Below are 16,600 nucleotides of genomic sequence, written 5' to 3' on the forward strand. Positions count from 1 at the left end.
TATGAGAGTAACAATTATGAAGTTGTAATTAGAAATTATGTTCTAGATGCTTCTGCAAGGGCATTTATTAAATGTTGTAAAGGGCACTTAGGTTATGCAGGTTGTGAGAAATGCACTGTCATTGGAAAATACCATAATCACAGGATTACTTTCGTGGATCTTAATCAACTCCTCCGTACAGATGAGTCGTTCAGAAATCGCAAGCAACCTCAACACCATGAAAGAATATCACCACTTGAAAGATTAGGAACTGGGCTTTGTGTCACAATTCCGTCTTGATGCAATGCATCTTTTATATATTGGTGTGTTTAAGAGGCTGCTTTATTTTTAGTTATTTGTTGTTGGAGTATGGAAACTTCATAGAGATATCATCAATCTTATATCTGAAGTCTTGTGTTTCTTAAGGAATTCTGTCCCTATGATTTTAATCAAAAACCAAGATCTCTAAACGATTTTAAACTGTTCAAGGCCACTGAATTTTGTCGCATACTCTTGTATGTCGGTATTGTTGCTTTCAAAAATTTGATTCATGATAACATCTACAAACAGTTTCTTTTTTTGCATAGTGCTGCCTATATTTTGGCTAGTTCTACTCTTGTTTATACTCATCTCCACCTTGCTGAGCAATTTATTAAAACTTTTATTTCTTATTTTCAATAGTTCTTTATGGAACGAGTTTTGTAGTGTATAATGTACACTCACTCAGTCTGCACTTACCTAAGGAATGTCAGGAACATGGAGCTATAGATAATTTCAGTGCCTTTTGCTATAAAAACCGTCTGAAGTCTATGAAGAATTCCCTGCGATCGGGTTATAAACCGTTGCAGTAGATAGCTAGACGTGATTTAGAAAAAAAGAAAAAAATTGAAATTATTCTTGATTCTAAGCCTAATCAGTTTGTGCTTTTTTTAAAAACTACATTGCAGATGAAATTATTTGTGGCCCACAATATCGTAAGGTTACTATTGGTAATGTGTATTTTAAAATAGGTAAAAAGGACTCCTGTTTTAAAACTGTCAATGGTAGTGTTGTGTTGTGTGGCGAAAGTCACCGCTCCCTAATTGCGACACCTAGCTGTCAGCGTTACTTCCGGGTCTTGCCAAACTCACCTGAGGTGGCATTCCGAATCTTGCCAAATTCACCTGAGGTGGCCTTCCGGGTTTCGCAAGTAGCTTCCAGGGCACTCACCCGGAAGCAAAAGCGCTGACAGCTAAATCAGCATCGCGGAAACTAATGCGCAAGTAATAAAAGCCCGACTTTCCAAAAAGCGGCGGGCAGTCTAGACCGAAAGGCGATAACGCGCACGACCGAACGTAATTTATTGTATTGAACGCCCGCGAGTCAGGGCAGTGAAATAAGAAGAGATCTGTACCAATCTAACAAGAAGTTTATTAAACGTTATACAACATAAGAATCTGGCAAAGTGATTATTCCTCGTCCCGACGGATCCTAAAGAACTCCGTGCCGTCCCTACAGTCCAAGGTACGGCACAACAAATTGGTGGCAGCGGTGGGATCTGTCAACCGGACGAAAGGACATCTTGCCAATTCTGCGCCTGCAATACGGAAACGGATCTTTAGACGGCGGTACATCCCGGAGAGGAACCACCAGACAAATCTTGAGTGAGTGAGTGAAACAATAGGGAGAAGCGCGAGATCGGATAGACATCTAGCAAACGTCTATCAGACGCATCTAACTTAGATCGATAGACGCATCTAGATAGACGTCTAAGTGGCCTTTTTTAGATGCATATAATAGACGTCTAATAGACGTTCTGCGTAATAGACGTATTATAAACGTATAATAGACCTACCTCTAAAGTAAAAGGACTAATTTACTTATTACTAAATAATAATACGTACTCATTTATACAAGATAAGGAATTTAAAGTATGGCACAATATTTTTCAAAATATTTAATTTCTGGGAAAAATGTTACCAAGGAGTACATACATATAAATGTTAGATCATTCTACGTACCTTAATTCTGTCTCTCGAAAACTGTCCTTTTCCTCAAAGAGATTCGTTATTTACTCATCTTTTTTTTTCATTCTTTATTCACTCTTAGCGTTCTTCGTAGTCTGTATTCAGAACTCGCATCTATTCTCACTAATTGAAATTAGCAGCGAAATAATTCATTGTTTTAAACAACGGTTCTGAATATCGACAGACCTTTTTGCTCATTCGGTCTGCTTATTGCGTTGTATCCCATACAAGTTGATGTATTTAATACGAGTATGTTAAATAAACTATTTAAATCACACTGATATTTGGTACTTCCCAGCCGGAATAGTCACGTCGATTCGACGTCGATCCGACGTCTAAAGCTACATCTATAGACCAGCTACATCTAATCTAAATTAAGGTCGACATCGACCTAAAAATGGGCATCTTTTCGACGTCTAATCGACGACGTCTAATCGATCTCAGATTTCGACGTCTTATCGACGTCTTATCGATCTCGGATTTCGACGTCTTACCGACGTCTTATCGACATGATAGGGCCTAAGCAGAATGGCTGTTTTGGCAGTGTTTTATGCCTTAAATCTTTGTCTTATGTAACGCACAATACTGTACTGTACAGTATTGTGCGTTACATAAGACAAAGACTTAAAGCATAAAACACTGCCTTAAGGTTATAAGACAGCCATTCTGCTTAGGCCCTTATCAATGTTAGTTTTAAATGTCTAAAATGTCCATTTCTACCAATCCCGATTAACTTTAATCTTGGTTTAACTAATTTTTTATTCTTTTCTAATTTTAAGAATTAGAAAAAAATAAAAAGTAAATTAAACCAAGATTAACGTTAATCTGCATTGGCAGAAATGGACATAAGCCCAATATTTATAGTTGGATCTTATATTTAAAATCGTATTATTTTAAGTTCAATTTCAGATGTTGTATATTAGATAGTTTTATTGATGACTACAAAACGTAAACTTTCAAGGTAAACTTAAGACGATCGTAAATATAAAATCTGATCAATAAATACCAGCCTAAAAATGCCTAAAATACATAGTCGGATCTTGTTAGAGAGAAAGAGTGAAAAACATTTAATTTAAAAAATTTCTTTAATACATAAAACCATATACTATATTAAACATATATTATGTTTTTAATAAAATATACATAAAAACAGTCCGTATAAAAATTGAAGACGTTACAGAACCTCTAAAAATTTTTATCAAAATGGAGAAATCATACTGTTAGGTTACTATTTAATCTTATATAAAAGAATATCTCTAAAAAAGAGAGATCAGTGTAAGTTGGCTGGCTAGCTAATTAAGATCTAAAGAAAGTCTTATATAGTAAAGTAACTCTTATATAGTACGTAATCGTAGACGCAATCGTGAAGAAAAAAACATATTGTTTCGAAGCAAGTGAAGATTAGGCCCAACTGTACATATACACAAAAAATACACACCTAGATACAGATACCTATGCGCGCGCGTATACATAAATATATATAAATAAAAAAAAATTATGCCGCACCCGAAACGGTCATCTCTAAAAAATATCTCTAAAGAAGAGAGATCAGTGTAAGTTGGCTGGCTAGCTAATTAAGATCTAAAGAAAGTCTTATATAGTAAAGTAACTCTTATATAGTACGTATAATCGTAGACGCAATCGTGAAGAAAAGAATATATTGTTTCAAAGCAAGTGAAGATTAGGCCCAACTGTACACGTACATATACACAAAAAATACACACCTAGATACAGATACCTATGCGCGCGCGTATACATAAATATATATAAATAAAAAAAATTATGCCGCACCCGAAACGGTCAATGAGATCAACGATAACAAAGTCATCTCTGCGGAAAGATGGTTCGCGCACGTTCCTTACAGCTCATGATAGCCCCTAATCGAGTCCGCTTTCCCAAGTTTGTTGCTCCATCCGGTTGCTCTGCGTTCCGATGTTTACTCCATAGCAGGCCTTCTCTCGCGCCTTCACGCTTTTATCGCTCGGACGTGTGTGTTCGGTAGGTGGGCGAGAGAAAATGTTTTTCTAATGACTATCAGAGCCAATATATTCCTTTTGTTTCCTACCGCTAGCATTTCGTAGCCATGACTTTATGGTTTTAAGTTCTGTATCAAGGTTGCTGTCCGGAAATTTAAGTGATAAAGCCCCTGCAAAACAAGAAATAATAAAATTATTAGAGGATAAGACATCCATATTAACAAGATACATTAAACCGTTATTTACTAAAATAAAAATAATAGTATACATACCTAGTAAAAAAATTTTTATATAAAAACAAATACAAATATATATATAATCATATAATATTATATAAAATATTATATGAAATATGTCCATATATGTCCATACTATGTTTTTTCTCTTGTATAATCTCTGTTTATAAAATTATATATACAATTATTACATTATATATGATTATATATGAGCAAGTTTTTCACATTTGCTCAGATTTTATTCTTTTGTAAAAAAACAATGCAGAAATTATCCTTTTAATTATTTTCTAATTCTTTTTCTTATTATTTTTCCTGTATACATACGAACAGAGATTATATAAGAGAAAAAAACATAGTATGGATGTTAATATAGATAATCATATAATATTATATAAAATATTATAATATTATATATATATATATATATATATATATGTATATTTGTATTTATATATTTTTATTTGTATATATTTATGTTTTTATATAAAAACTTTTTTACCAGGTTTGTATACTATTATTTTTATTTTAGTAAATAACGGTTTAATGTATCTTTATTAGATTATACATGATTGTATATAAGAGAAAATTTTTCACATTTGCTCAGATTTTTTTTTGTAAAAAAAACAATGCAAGAAATATTCTTTTATTTTCTAATTTTTATTATTTATTATTTTTCCATATAAAACATTTTTTATTGAGAATATATACTTTATAAACCAAAAAATTGACGCATTAGATAACAGTTATTTAATTGTACAAAAAAAATAAAATTTGAGCAAATGTGAAAAATTTACATTTTTGATGCAACAAAGCTTTTAACATTGACAATAACAAAAAACGTAATAAAAAAAGTACAAATGTGTACTTACTGGAAGGTCAGCCATACTATTCGTCCTTATTTTTAACTCCCTCTTATAATAATTAATACTTGATCTCCTAAACGGGCTCGATACACGGTCACAATCAAATATGAAATCTGGAAAAGAGAAATGTATGTTAATGAGTGTGTGTGGTATGCTGTGTGTCCGCAGCGACGAACTCGAGCTTAATGAACTCGTAGGATTATGCGTGCGAATCAATCCTCCCTGCGGGTGCTAAGGGTCACTATTTTCAACATCTGTTAACCTTTAACCGACGGTTAACACTTTGGAATAGACAACAAAAATTCGCTATTTTGAAAGTTAACTGTCGATTTAGAGGTTAACAGACGTTGGAATTATGACCCTAGGCTGATGGCAGAGAACGAGAGACATAGGCGCTTTATGCTGTGTAGTCGACAGACGTCTCGTTCTCTGCCATCACACACGCACGCACACGCACGCACACGCACACGCACACGCACACACACAACCTAAATGTATTTTAGTCACATACCTTTTTTTTGTTGAGGTTAATTCCCTCGGTTGAGGAAAAATTAGTGCCTTCAGTTCCGCCCCGGATTCTGGCTAAATACCTCAGGCGTGGATGAGGTGCGATCATGCATCACCGTACCCTCGTCGGAGTTTCGACGGCCTCGTCGTGCGGCAACGCACGCTGCGATTGCGATCGGCCGGATCGGCGTGCGGCTTTCGTATCTCGGTATATACTCGGTACTGATGCGGTAACTCGCGTTACGAGGCTCGATATATTCGATATATCCTGATATATCCGCGGTATTCGATCGATTTTTCTTTAATTGACGCCTCGTGCACACAACACACCGTTAACGCGACTCGACTTGTTGAATATCAAGTAACATACTATAGCATCCACGCCGCCGGCCGCGTAAGTTGCGTACACATATGATAGCTAAGATGATTTGATTGGCTGACGCTCAAAGTCGCGATAGTTATAACCGCCAAATTCAAAACCGTACAAATTTAAAAAACAAATTAAGCATTAGATTACCATTAATTAGTTTTTGAAAAGTAATTAACACTAATTTCTCCAACGTTTTTTTCCGCCACTTAATTCCTCCAACCATGCACTTTTGTGTCCCACGCGTTTTTCAGTATGTTAATAACTTTGAAAAATTCCCCAAAAATTATTATAATATCTTTATACCTTCGACTAAAAATCAATGTAAATAAAATTTGGAAATTATTTATTTAAATATTTTCATTTAAAAATTCATAACTCACGAACAAATTGACGAAATTTAATGTTTTAGCACGCAAATTAAAGCTAAGAGTAGTGCGAATGAGAAAAAAATGTGAGATAATTGTTAATTAAATAGGAATACTTAATTTCGTTGCCAGAAATTTGGTAATTTTTAAGTGGTACAGAAAGACTTTAAGGATGCCAGAAAAAGAATTTCTGAATAAGAAAAGACGAATTTGGACTATTTGGAGTGTGAAAGATATTTTTTATGTAAAAAAATTATATTTTTTTTATAATCGCATGCTCCTCATTCCCACCTCTTCGGCCTGCATCTGAGCCATAATAGTCCTCTGTGAAATGTCAAATTTTTTTTTAACGACAAAAATATTTTAAATACGCTTAAATTGTACACAAAAATACATTTATATGGAAAAAAATTCTCACTTACCTTCACACAACACTGACGTAATCCTCCAACCAAAATGCACTTTCGTGTCCCGCAATTAACGCAATTTTGATTGTTTGTCGTTTCGAGAACCAATGAGCAAGAAAATATTCTAGATTTTATAACTACTAATGAGTGCTTTTCATTTAGCGACACAAATTGACACAAGCGTCATTCTATCTTTTTTCAACATCTATAGTGAACAACAAAGATAGAGTGACGCTTATGTCAACTTGTGTCGTTTAATTACTAGAAAGCAATCATAATATGCATGAGTGTGATTTATCTGTATAATGTAGGAATGAGAAAGACCTCAAGTTAACGTTGCGGCACGTGCAATATTTTTTACTTCAAATCTTTATTCCAAAATTTAAGCAAGTGCGAACATTTATATATTTTAATGCAAAAATCAAAAGGTACATATTAGACGTCGACTAGACGTCGAATATACGTCTAAGGATAGCGCGAGTTAGCAAAATATGAAAGGTACATATTAGACGTCGACTAGACGTCGAATACACGTCTAAGGATAGCGCGAGTTTACAAAATATGAAATCTCGAAATTTTATGGAAAATTATTTTCCGATGCTCAATGTATTACATATAAATTGTAAAAATACTCAGAGCAGGAGACGTCTAAATTGTCATATTTGTAGATGTGCATTTAGATTAGACGTAATCTAGCTCGCTCCGACGTCGGTTAGACGTCGAATCGACGTCAGCGTTCCGGCTGGGTTAACACTGTAAAATGTGGAAATCCTGAAAAAGGGGAGTGCAAGGAAGATTTGTCGATAAGACTTGCCCTCGTTGCATTTGTATACATATTTTTTTATTAGTTATTCTTACACGGTTTTTTTATGAGCGGATATATATTTACACACAAGATACCGAGTCGAAACCGAGTCATCTTAGTATTGTATTAATAATAAAAGACAAACGCAGTAAGATAAAAACAAATGAACAAATGATACAAAAGATGATGATGCTTCAGTATCGTCTCAGTATATATATATATGGGGCATTCTCCGTGAAATCAGACACCCCCTCTGTCCAAAAATTGGAGTCACCTAAAAAATTCTTTCGGGGCTCATTTTATAGCTACACATATGTAGTTTTAGTAGAGCTGCGGCCTTTTGAAAAATCAACATGGCGGACCCCAATATGGTGGCCGAAGTCTGCGGGTAACGAGGTACGACAGATGAAATCGTTACTTGGAAGTTATAGACTGTCATAGAAAAATGTGTTAATGTGTTTATTTAGTAGTTAGCATTGAATCCATGGAAAAAATAAATTTTTAGTTTGTCCAAAACCAATATGGCGGCCAAATTATCCGTGAAATGCTAAAAAATAACTATTTCGTTCTTTAAAACGTACAAACTGCGTTCAATTTTCATGAAAATTTATATCATGATACATTTTAAGATGTTGATCATAAATTAACAATTGGGACGTCGTATTTGAATATAACGAAACCCAATATGGCGGCTGTATATTCGAAAAATGTTAAAAAATAATGACGTCGATATTCAAATCATACAGACTCGTTCTAATTATTATTAATTTGAGTGTTACGGTATTTTTTAATTGCTTTTTTTTTACTTTTTCAAATTTTTAAGAATTTTCATTATTTTTTTATTTTTGACTATGTCTTCACTGGCCGGACAATCTGTCTCTCTTGCTTTCACTGGTCGGACAATCTGTCTCTCCTGCCTTCACTGGCCGGACAATCTGTCTCTCCTGCCTTCACTGGCCGGACAGTCTGTCTCTCCTGCCTTCACTGGCCGGACAATCTGTCTCTCCTGCCTTCACTGGCTGGACAGTCTGTCTCTCTTGTCTTCACTGGCCGAACAATCTGTTTCTCCTGCCTTCACTGGCCGGACAATCTATTTCTCCTGCCTTCACTGGCCGGACAATCTGTCTCTCCAGCCTTCACTGGCCGGACAGTCTGTCTCTCCTGCCTTCACTGACCGGACAGTCTGTCTCTCCTGCCTTCACTGGCCGGACAATCTGTCTCTCCTGCCTTCACTGGCCGGACAGTCTGTCTCTCTTGCCTTCACTGGCCGGACAATCTGTTTCTCCTGCCTTCACTGGCCGGACAATCTATTTCTCCTGCCTTCACTGGCCGGACAATCTGTCTCTCCTGCCTTCACTGGCCGGACAGTCTGTCTCTCCTGCCTTCACTGGCCGGACAATCTGTCTCTCCTGCCTTCACTGGCTGGACAGTCTGTCTCTCTTGCCTTCACTGGCCGGATAATCTGTTTCTCCTGCCTTCACTGGCCGGACAATCTATTTCTCCTGCCTTCACTGGCCGGACAATCTGTCTCTCCTGCCTTCACTGGCCGGACAGTCTGTCTCTCCTGCCTTCACTGGCCGGACAATCTGTCTCTCCTGCCTTCACTGGCTGGACAGTCTGTCTCTCTTGCCTTCACTGGCCGGACAATCTGTTTCTCCTGCCTTCACTGGCCGGACAATCTATTTCTCCTGCCTTCACTGGCCGGACAATCTGTCTCTCCTGCCTTCACTGGCCGGACAGTCTGTCTCTCCTGCCTTCACTGGCCGGACAATCTGTCTCTCCTGCCTTCACTGGCTGGACAGTCTGTTTCTCCTGCCTTCACTGGCCGGACAATCTATTTCTCCTGTTTTCACTGGCCGGACAATCTGTCTCTCCTGCCTTCACTGGCCGGACAGTCTGTCTCTCCTGCCTTCACTGGCCGGACAATCTGTCTCTCCTGCCTTCACTGGCTGGACAGTCTGTCTCTCTTGCCTTCACTGGCCGGACAATCTGTTTCTCCTGCCTTCACTGGCCGGACAATCTATTTCTCCTGCCTTCACTGGCCGGACAATCTGTCTCTCCTGCCTTCACTGGCCGGACAGTCTGTCTCTCCTGCCTTCACTGGCCGGACAATCTGTCTCTCCTGCCTTCACTGGCTGGACAGTCTCTCTCTCTTGACTTCACTGGCTCGAAAAACTACCTGTCTTGCCTTCACTTACTTATTCAATGTCAAAATAGAGAAAAAGTTCATATTTTGTCGACCAGTGTAACCAGAAATGTACTTAAGTTAACAAATGAGATGATTTTTTATCGGTTTATGGACTTATTCAGATACTAAGGCATATATGCCGTATCTCGTAAACTAGATCTGATAGACCACAAATCTGACGGTATACTTGGATTCTGCACCTCACAATTACCTAGGAACACTTAACAAATCGCAAGCAACAAAATGTGTAATTGGAAAGAGTTTGTATGATTTGAATATTGACGTCATTCGTTTTTAACATTTTTGGAATATACAGCCGCCATATTGGGTTTCGTTATATTCAAATACGACGTCCCAATTGTTAATTTATGATCAATATCTTAAAATGTATCATGATATAAATTTTCATGAAAATTGAACGCAGTTTGTACGTTTTAAAGAACGAAATAGTTATTTTTTAGCATTTCACGGATAATTTGGCCGCCATATTGGTTTTGGACAAACTAAAAATTTATTTTTTCCATGGATTCAATGCTAACTACTAAATAAACACATTAACACATTTTTCTATGACATAACTTCCAAGTCTGAACATCCTAGTCTGAACATTCTTGGATGTCTAGACATCCAAGTCTATAACTTCCAAGTAACGATTTCATCTGTCGTACCTCGTTACCCGCAGACTTCGGCCACCATATTGGGGTCCGCCATGTTGATTTTTCAAAAGGCCGCAGCTCTACTAAAACTACATATGTGTAGCTATAAAATGAGCAACGAAAGAATTTTTTAGGTGACTCCAATTTTTGGACAGAGGGGGTGTCTGATTTCACGGAGAATGCCCCACATATATATATATATATATATATATGGTATGTGTATTATATATACTAATGTCATTATAATTATTTTATTATTTAGCAATTTTCTCATTCGCTATAGTTAAGTGGGCAGAAATTGACGAACTCGCACTTACATGTTTATAACAAGACATCCGCAATTGAACGCCAGATTCACAAATCCACTCTCTCTCTATGAACCCTCGCTCCCACATTTTTATCAGAATCGTAAAAATAAAAAAATAAAATAAAATAAAATTTACTAGCGCGTCTAAACACAAACGCGTAACTCTATGATTGTCCTACTAGGATGATCTACGAGACTCGGCCATCGCAACAGTGGCTCTTCGCGATAAACACCCTGCAGGGTTCTCTTACAGAATTATTTGGTCTATCTCGCAGTGTATCAAAAGCTTGAACTATCTTGCACCTCTGGTGCTGCATGTCAATATTTCTACATCACAATAAAGCTGTAATACTAATGTGCAGGTTTCATTCTTTCTTTGGCATTTCGCAGCCATGATCTGAGAGACTTCAATGCTTCACTCAGATCACTTTCTTCAAATTTTAACAACAATGTACCTAAAAAAATAAACGTATGGATTAAAAAATATCAACATTTGCTTAAAAAAAAGAACTAGTTGGATTCTGAAAAGCGCATTTTATATACATATATGCACATGCGCACATACATTTCACGGAACTCAACTACTCATTCAGACATTATACCTTGTACCAATTCCCATAATTTTGTGGATTTGAAAGCCAATTTAGTTCCATGACCATCGAAGTTATACTCTTGGGCAAGAGAGTTACTCATGAGGTTTGACATAAGTTTAGATACTGCTCGAGCTTCATCATTTCCCAAAGGAAGAGATTTGAAATAGTAACACTGAAATAAAAGGAGATTGATAGAAACAGATACGCCGTTACATTTTATCAAGTAAAGAAATATATAATCTAATAATTAATAATAAAAACTTGCAACACTTCCACTAACAACGTTTGTCAACTTCGACCAAAAAAAATGACAGAAGAGTATTAAAGGAAATGTAGCAAAATCTTAAACATACAACAATAATTCTAGGATAGGTCATTTATATAAACTTAGGGTATACTGATTGTCAGTTTAATTGGATACAATTTTTTAAGGAGCAGCGTTTAGAGTGTTTTACGAGAGTTAAATTAAAGAGTATACTTCCACTTTTATCACAATCGTGCAGAAATGATATTTTTAATATTTCTTTTCCAAGCTTACAACTTTACGTAAAAATATTGAGTAGAGCTATCTCTCATGATTTTGACCTTAGCAAGATGTCTCAAAGTTTTTATAAAAATCAAGATCAAGGTTATTATAGGGATGACTTTATTAAACTAAATATTTACTATAAAAACATATAAAACATCATTTACTGTGTCTGCAAGCTGCACGTCAATTGACAGAAATTTTTCAAACCTTTTGACCTGTTCAATAGTTTCTAAAGGAAGTGCAGGAATGTTTGAAGGTTTACAGAATATTTTTTCCTCCGGCAGTACAAATCTATTCAATTTACATTGATTTATAAGTACCAAGTCAGTTTTACACGCATATTATCTACTTTTAGTTTTAATTCCGCCACGGATGCTTCCAGACCTGTACATAATAATTATAGATAACTACATAAATAATCAACTTCAAACATTGAGAAAAAATAAAGCACATGTACTTTTTATCAAAGTTTTAGAGTGATGTTTGAATTTGAAACAATTTACGGAAATAAGTTGATTTCTTACTATATTAACGTAGTGTACCGGTATTCAATTGTGATGTTAAGACAGTCTGTGATGAAGTTAGTAAGACTTTATCAGACTTATTGTTTATTAAAAAAAGGAAGCAAAGGAGTAGTAATCATGGGATGTGAAACTGGAGAGGAGGTAAAAAAGCTGAAAGAGACAGTTCAGGCTAAACTGGGAGAGAATTATAAAGTAACGGAATCATCTAAGTCAAAACCAAAGGTGAAAGTTATTAATATAAATATAGAAGAGATGAACTTAGATGATAATAAACTTATAAGTACAATAAAGAAGCAAAATAAAATAGATACAGTAAATATGCGAATTGTGAAGAGAATGGTCAAAGTAAAGAATGATCAAAGAAGAGGAAATGAAGAAGGATCAATAATAGTGGAAGTAGATGAAGAAACACATGAGATGATATTGCAGAAAGCAAAACTAAATGTAGGATGGAAAAAGTGTCCTGCATTTGATCACATCAGTGTCAAAAGATGTTTCAAGTGCTGGGGATATTTTCATATCGCGAAAAATTGTAAGAGAGATGAAACATGCTACAAATGCGCGGGGAATCATAACTCGCGTGTTTGTACAGCGACGGAGAAAAAGTGTGTGAACTGTATGTTCAAAAATCGAACATACAATTTGAAGATAAATGACGACCATGAAGCTATTAGCCGGGAATGTCCGACCTTTATAAGGGCGTTACAGGAAGAGAAGAGGAGAGCAGGCTGGGAAGAGGAATAGCAACGACAGAAGAAAGAAGAAATTTTATTATATACAAATGCGCAGAGCTTGACAGCGCATAAGGATGAGATTCAACATCGGATTATGAAGAAAATATATCCTGCGTTTTTAGCATTTTCGGAGACCAGATTGACCGAGAATATTGAAGACAGTGAAGTGAACGTTTCTGGTTATAGTATAACTAGATGTAATGCTGAGAATAGAAATACAGGAGGCGTTGTTCTATATGTAAGGAATGATATTGTTTACGAGACAGTGTTAGTAAGAAAATTAGAATCGAATTGTTGGTGTGTCGCGGTAGGTTAGTGAAGGGAGAATGGTGGGGGTAATTTTCATGGATCTGAAGCGAGCGTTTGAAACAGTAGATAGGGAAAGATTACTAGGAAAATTATATCAATATGGAATCAGAGGTAAGGTTCTTGAATGGTTTAATTCATATCTAACGAATAGAACTCAGAAGGTGAGATTTAATAATAAATGGTCAAAATTAATGACAACGGAATATGGAGTTCCACAGGGATCTGTATTGGGACCTTTGTTATTTATACTTTACATAAATGATATAATCAAAGTCTGTCAAGAAGAGTGTAAGATAAAAATGTTTGCCGATGATACTTTAATATATGTAGAGGGAGAAAGTAGCGCAGAACTAGAAAGGAAAATGAATTCGATGTTTGTTATAGTAGAAAGAGAGAGAGAGAGAGAGAGAGAGAGAGAGAGAGAGAGAGAGAAAAGTGGATGAATATAAATAAATTAAAAATGAATGCAGGGAAAACGAAATATATGATAATTAGAAGTGTAAGAAAAGAGCTAAGAGGTAATATTATGTTGACATGCTTAGATGGAACTGAGATAGAGCGTGTCGAAATGATGAAATACCTAGGTATAATGATTGACGATAGGCTTAGATTTAGAGATCACTGTGATTATATGCTAAAGAAAATAGAAAAAAAAAACGAGTTTTCTTAATAGAATAGGTAATTACATATCGGCTTATACCAGATGCACGATATATAAGACAATCATAGCTCCTCATTTTGAGTATTGTGCAACGTTATTAATTGACATGAGTGAAACGGAGCTAACCAGGCTGCAAAAAGCGCAAAATCGAGCTATGAGAGTCATACTGCAATGCAATAGATATACCAAAGTGGAGCATATGCTGCAAGCGCTGCAGTTTATGTCCATAAGACAGAGGCTATATTATAATGTGTGTACATTTATCTTTAAAGCGGTGAACAACATGCTACCGGAACAATTAAAAGACCGTCTAGAATTAGTGGGAAAGAACACTGATAGGCAAACCAGACAAACCGGCGATATAGCAATAGTGTTTCGTAGGACGAGAAATGCGCAAAAAAGTATTTTCTATGAAGGAGTAAAAATGTATAACGCACTGCCAGCCGAAATTAAAAGATGCGAAGAACTAAAAATGTTCAAACGTGTGCTAAAAGAGTACGTTCTGTTGTATGTATAAATATGTAGTATGTAAAAATAGCTGAGAAAGCTAATAAAGGTCATTCATTCATTCATTCATTCATTCTCTCTCTCTCTCTCTCTCTCTCTCTCTCTCTCTCTCTCTGCTCTCTCTCTTCCCTGCTCTGAGTATTTTCAAGGAAAATCATTGTGTGATCTAACCTCAATTGCGGGGTCTTGGAATTGCCTGAGCGTGGTGTTGCTTCCTGCTGCGCATGCGCCTGGCCTGTCGATCTGTTCTTGCACTTTTCAATCAGCGTGCCGTTCGCGGGCATGCGCCTGCCTAGTGTGGACTGCTCCTGCCTCCTCTTCTGATTGGTTGTCGTGTGGTGCCAACCGCGATCTTCTGAACCAGCATATTTTCGCATCGTGTGGCGTGATCGTCTGGTGCGTGCATGCTCTTCGGGTAGTCTTATACTTGCGTGAGCGACAGTAGGGAGATGCAGTGTGCTAGGTGCAATAAACAAATAGCGACTAACTCCGTTGAATGTGAATGTAAGAGAGCGTTTCACCCGGGTTGCGTTAAACCGTATGCAGTTACCAGATACGCTGACTCCTGTTGCAAGTCGCTACTCAACATTCTGCCTCTTACGCCCGGCATCGGGCATGCTGAGCGAGCACTTGATTTTGACACCATGTCAACCTCTGCAAGTGGCGATGCACAGTCTCTGTTACAGTCTCAGCCGGTTTCGCAGTCTCAAGGTGACACAACAAATAGCCTTTTATTTTTACTGACCGAGCAGCTGAGGGAGTCGAATGCACAATTTTCTGCCTTCGTCGAGGAGCAACAGCGTACGAATAGTGTGCTGAGTGCAAAATTTTCTGCCTTCGTTGAGGAGCAACAGCGTACGAATAGCGTGCTGAGTGACAAGCTTGACAAACTGAATTGCATTGCGAGTGGTGTTGAGCGCAATAGTCAACGTATTGTTGAATTGGAGCAGCGTTGCGATGCTCTCACTAATGAGATCCGTGTGCTTAAGGAGGATCGTGCGCTTTCTCCTCCTGCACGGAATGTCTATACCGCGAATGAAATTATTATATCGGGAGTTCCCGCCGAGATGTCTGTAGCTCCGTCTGAATGTGCAAGCAGGTTATTTAACAGTTTAGAAATTCCTGAACTATCCTGCCACATTCTGGACGTTCGACCTGTTGTACGTAAACCTCTGCCGGTTGGGACTGCTGACCTTCGCCCCTCGCCGACTCGTACATCGCAGACTGGCTCCCTAATTGTTACTCTGGCTTCGAAGGCTGTTTGCGATGTGGTTATGGCGAGGAAGCGGACTCGGCGGTCGCTCACGCAGAGGGAGGTCTGCGGCAACGACTCCAGTCGGAGCGTGCATGTCAATGAGCTACTCCCCAAAAATATTCACGATCTGTTGCAACAAACAAAGAAAATCGCCAGAGAGCGGTCTTATAGGTATGTCTGGGTAAGGGCGGGTCGCATTCTTGTCAGGCAATCTGATGGCAAGCCTGCTATTTTTATTGACTCGGTTGCAGATCTTAGCAAACTTGTTTGACATGCGGGCTCCGACCCTTCAACTTCTGCCGTTCGCGATGGCGGGTGTTCTCAGTTTGCCTGTTTTCGAGTTGCTCAATTTAATGCCAACTCTCTGCGCGGTCACATGGATTATATCAGAATGTTTTTTGCCACTCGCTTCTTCCATATTATATCCATTTCTGAAACGTGGCTGAATGAGAGCATTTCCGACGTCACTGTGGCGTTAAGCGATTACTTCCTAATTCGTAATGATAAAGTGGGACGTATGGGCGGTGGGGTTGCGTGCTATGTGCATAAATCTCTTCGTGTCAAAATTCTGGCCACCTCCAGCAATATCTGTTTTAACTCGCCTGAATATATTCTGTTTGAAGCACGTGTACCCGATGGTGAATCCGTTCTTTTTGCAACTATTTATAGAAGACCTAAAGGTCTTTTCTTGCACGATTTTGTTGAGTCCTTAAACCAATTCTCTCACCTTTATAAGAATATTATTGTTGGTGGTGACTTGAATTGTAATCTTATGTCTGCGAGTTTTGAGGTGAGTTACCTGCGTGATCTCATGTCTGGTCTG

At 37.4% G+C, this 16,600-nt stretch overlaps 2 long non-coding RNA genes and 1 pseudogene across 2 annotated transcripts; 1 reads left to right on the forward strand and 2 right to left on the reverse strand.

Annotated features, from left to right (window-relative positions):
• LOC143894864 (uncharacterized) overlaps window positions 1-1,207 on the forward strand; it is a 2,049-nt pseudogene extending 842 nt beyond the window's left edge.
• Window positions 1,208-3,250: 2,043 nt separating this feature from the next.
• Window positions 3,251-5,969, reverse strand: LOC143894857 (uncharacterized). The gene is made up of 3 exons (XR_013256188.1): window positions 5,572-5,969; window positions 5,067-5,173; window positions 3,251-4,131 (listed from the first exon to the last, which is right to left on the reverse strand). It is a non-coding gene; the product is annotated as an uncharacterized LOC143894857 (long non-coding RNA).
• A 4,591-nt stretch (window positions 5,970-10,560) lies between these two features.
• LOC143894871 (uncharacterized) lies at window positions 10,561-14,899 on the reverse strand. Its single transcript, XR_013256190.1, has 3 exons — window positions 14,694-14,899; window positions 11,268-11,430; window positions 10,561-11,120 (listed from the first exon to the last, which is right to left on the reverse strand). It is a non-coding gene; the product is annotated as an uncharacterized LOC143894871 (long non-coding RNA).
• Window positions 14,900-16,600: the final 1,701 nt, after the last annotated feature.

The sequence above is a fragment of the Temnothorax americanus genome, unplaced genomic scaffold (genome assembly GCF_048541705.1).
Source record: "Temnothorax americanus isolate GAGA-0224 unplaced genomic scaffold, ASM4854170v1 Scaffold145, whole genome shotgun sequence".
NCBI classification, from domain to species: Eukaryota; Metazoa; Arthropoda; class Insecta; order Hymenoptera; family Formicidae; genus Temnothorax; species Temnothorax americanus.